This window comes from Lucilia sericata, unplaced genomic scaffold, assembly GCF_015586225.1.
Source record: "Lucilia sericata isolate MDLA Ls3-8-SP2 unplaced genomic scaffold, ASM1558622v1 Contig000192F_arrow, whole genome shotgun sequence".
Taxonomy (NCBI): Eukaryota; Metazoa; Arthropoda; class Insecta; order Diptera; family Calliphoridae; genus Lucilia; species Lucilia sericata.
Window position 1 is genome coordinate 397,922 of NW_023994220.1, and position 4,146 is coordinate 402,067.

A 4,146-nucleotide genomic window follows, 5' to 3' on the forward strand; every position below is an offset into this window, starting at 1 on the left:
AGAACTGGAACAGAACTAGAACAGAACTAGAACAGAACTAGAACAGAACTAGAACAGAACTAGAACAGAACTAGAACAGAACTAGAACAGAACTAGAACTGGAACAGAACTAGAACAGAACTGGAACAGAACTAGAACAGAACTTGAACAGAACTAGAACAGAACTAGAACAGAACTAGAACAGAACTAGAACAGAACTAGAACTGAACTAGAAATGAACTAGAAATGAACTAGAACTGAACTAGAACTGAACTAGAACTGAACTAGAACTGAACTAGAACTGAACTAGAACTGAACTAGAACTGAACTAGAACTGAACTAGAACTGAACTAGAACTGAACTAGAACTGAACTAGAACTGAACTAGAACTGAACTAGAACTGAACTAGAACTGAACTAGAACTGAACTAGAACTGAACTAGAACTGAACTAGAACTGAACTAGAACTGAACTAGAACTGAACTAGAACAGATTATTATTCTAATTTTTTTCAACTTATATATCTTTAATGTCTTTGAATTCCGTGAAGATCCTTTCAAAGTCTTTAAAATCTAATTTCAAATTTCCCTTTATTAAATCCAAAAAAATGGACTTTTAAAAGATTTAGCTTAAGATCGCTATTACTTCCTTCAACTAAATATTTCCTAGAAAATTTACCAATTTCCCTCTTCCTGTTGATGGTTTTTTCCTAAACTGATTTTAATTGTGATCGTTTGACTTTACTTTAATCAAAAAGGAACTCAAGGACATGTACATTTTCCAAACAAATTCGCGTTTTGTAATAAATATATGTATGTACTTCCCTATTCGCAGAAATTGTCTCTCTGTATTTTTATAATGTCAACATTATTAAATTCATATTAAACATGTATGCGACAATCAAGAAGAGAAGAGAGATTAGAAATAGAAAAAAGGAATTCTTAAAATCCCGCACACAGTTAGACCAATACCGATCAAACAGGGAGATTTGGCATTGACAACATGTTAATATATGTGACCTTTCTCTGTGTGTCTATTTAAATCCTCTCTATGCACACGAACATAAAACGAACATTGTTAGAGAACATGTTTTATGATCTATTGTCTGATCACGACAAACAATTGTAAATCCATATGACACAACTCCTCTGATCATAAAAATCTATTGTTGTTTCATTCATTAATTTCGCACTTCTAGACAAAGGGATCAGTTTACAGGCAAAACAAAATAAAATGAAAAGGGATCTGCAAATACTAGATGAGGATTATAGAGATAAGGAGAGCAAGGAAAAGAGCGACAAATGTTTTCTTTGGTAATTACCCAAGGATGTTGAAGTTCAGGTACTTGTTCTTTTACTTTGGGATCCTTTTACTTAGTTATTGGTAAAACAACAACTACTACTACTATCGTCCTTAAGAAATGTCCTTTGTTAAGGATCATTTTAAATACGTTATGCTGATTTAATCTTTACTAGAAATTTCATGGTGTTTTTCAGGTTTCTTAGAAGATTGATCATAAAATATGTTTAGAATATTTTTAAGTACTTTCCTTAAAGGATCAGGTCACACTTTATTACACACACAGTCTCTCTAAATCCTTAAGAAAACACAAAATGCCTGCTGTTTATTCACGGTATAAGAATTTTGAGGAATTTGGAAAAAAGAAAGAAAACACTTAGACGCCGCATGTAAAAATAAAAGATTTCTAAACCTTGATGATCTGCGCAAAACAACAAAACAGTAACTGTAGACAAAACAAATTAAATACTTAAACATTTAAAGGTCATTGTCATCTCTTCCTTCAGTCAATCCCTAAAACTATTTCTCCCTTTAGCCATTCCCAAGAGCAAACGATCCGACAGTTACAGACCTCACACTTATCATTTTGTTTCATCTTCTCAGTCTTTGGAAGAAAGTAACAGGATATGCCGCTTACAAAATGTGTTAGATCTATTAGTTACAATGCCATTTGCCATTGTCTGACAATTGTCATTAATCATCAAATATACGTTTCGTTTGCTGAAGTGGTATCATGTTACAATCTCTATTAAGGTTTTTGGAAATTAGATTACACAGACTGTAATGCATTAAAAATATAAAATTTCTATAGATTGCATCTTGCACCATGACCAATTGTTAAGGGTTTTCAAATTTATGGAAAATATGTTATATTTTTGGAAAGGTATGAACATTTTTTATGACTACTTCCGGATTATAAATGAATCTAATGATATTTAATTATAATGTTCTATATGTATGTAATAAAAGTTTTAAAGAATCACCTGTTCTAGTTCTGTTCTAATTCTGTGCTAGTTTCTAGTTCTGTCTAGTTCTGTTCGAGGTCTGTTCTAGTTCTGTTCTAGTTCTGTTCTAGTTTTGTTCTAGTTCTGTTCTAGTTCTGTTCTAGTTCTGTTCTGGTTCTGTTCTAGTTTCTGTTCTAGTCTGTTCTAGTTCTGGTTCTAGTTCTGTTCTAGTTCTGTTCTAGTTCTGTTCTAGTTCTGTTCTAGTTCTGTTCTAGTGCTGTTCTAGTTCTGTTCTAGTTCTGTTCTAGTTCTGTTCTAGTTCTGTTCTAGTTCTGTTCTAGTTCTGTTCTAGTTCTGTTCTAGTTCATTTCTAGTTTCTGTTCTAGGTCTGTTCTAGTTCTGTTCAGTTCGTTCTAGTTCTGTTTCTAAGTTCTGTTCTAGTTCCTGTTCTATTCTGTTCTAGTTCTGTTCTAGTTCTGTTCTAGTTCTGTTCTAGTTCTGTTCTAGTTCTGTTCTAGTTAGTTCTAGTTCTGTTCTAGTTCTGTTCTAGTTCTGTCTAGTTCTAGTTCTGTTCTAGTTCTGTTCTAGTTTCTGTTCTAGTTCTGTTCTAGTCTGTTCTAGTTCTGTTCTAGTTATTTCAGTTCTGTTCTAGTTCTGTTCTAGTTCTGTTCTAGTGATGTTCTGTTCTAGTTCTGTTCTAGTTCTGTTCTAGTTCTGTTCTAGTTCTGTTCTAGTTCTGTTCTAGTTCTGTTCTAGTTCTGTTCTAGTTCTGTTCTAGTTCTGTTCTAGTTCTGTTCTAGTTCTGTTCTAGTTCTGTTCTAGTTCTGTTCTAGTTCTGTTCTAGTTCTGTTCTAGTTCTGTTCTAGTTCTAGTTCTGTTCTAGTTCTGTTCTAGTTCTGTTCTAGTTCTGTTCTAGTTCTGATCTAGTTCTGTTCTAGTTCTGTTCTCTTCTGTTCTACTTCTGTTGTAGTTCTGTTCTAGTTCAGTTCTAGTTAAGTTCTAGTTCAGTTCTAGTTCAGTTCTAGTTCAGTTCTAGTTAAGTTCTTGTTCAGTTCTAGTTCAGTTCTAGTTCAGTTCTAGTTCAGTTCTAGTTCAGTTCTAGTTCAGTTCTAGTTCAGTTCTAGTTCAGTTCTAGTTCAGTTCTAGTTCAGTTCTAGTTTCAGTTCTAGTTCAGTTCTAGTTCAGTTCTAGTTCAGTTCTAGTTCAGTTCTAGTTCAGTTCTAGTTCAGTTCTAGTTCAGTTCTAGTTCAGTTCTAGTTCAGTTCTAGTTCAGTTCTAGTTCAGTTCTAGTTCAGTTCTAGTTCAGTTCTAGTTCTTTCTAGTTCTGTTCTAGTTCTGTTCTAGTTCTGTTCTAGTTCTGTTCTAGTTCTGTTCTAGTTCTGTTCTAGTTCTGTTCTAGTTCTGTTCTAGTTGATCTAGTTCTGTTCTAGTTCTATTCTATTCTACTTCTGTTGTAGTTCTGTTCTAGTTCTGTTCTAGTTCTGTTCTAGTTCTGTTCTAGTTCTGTTCTAGTTCTGTTCTAGTTCTGTTCTAGTTCTGTTCTAGTTCTGTTCTAGTTCTGTTCTAGTTCCGTTCTAGTTCTGTTCTAGTTCTGTTCTAGTTCTGTTCTAGTTCTGTTCTATTTCTGTTCTATTCTGTTCTATTCTGTTCTGTTCTAGTTCTGTTCTAGTTCTGTTCTAGTTCTGTTCTAGTTCTGTTCAGTTCTGTTCAAGTTCTGTTCTAGTTCAGTTTCTAGTTCTGTTCTAGTTCTGTTCTAGTTCTGTTCTAGTTCTGTTCTAGTTCTGTTCTAGTTCTGTTCTAGTTCTGTTCTAGTTCTGTTCTAGTTCTGTTCTAGTTCTGTTCTAGTTCTGTTCTAGTTCTGTTCTAGTTCTGTTCTAGTTCTGTTCTAGTTCTGTTCTAGTTCTGTTCTAGTTCTGTTCTAGTTC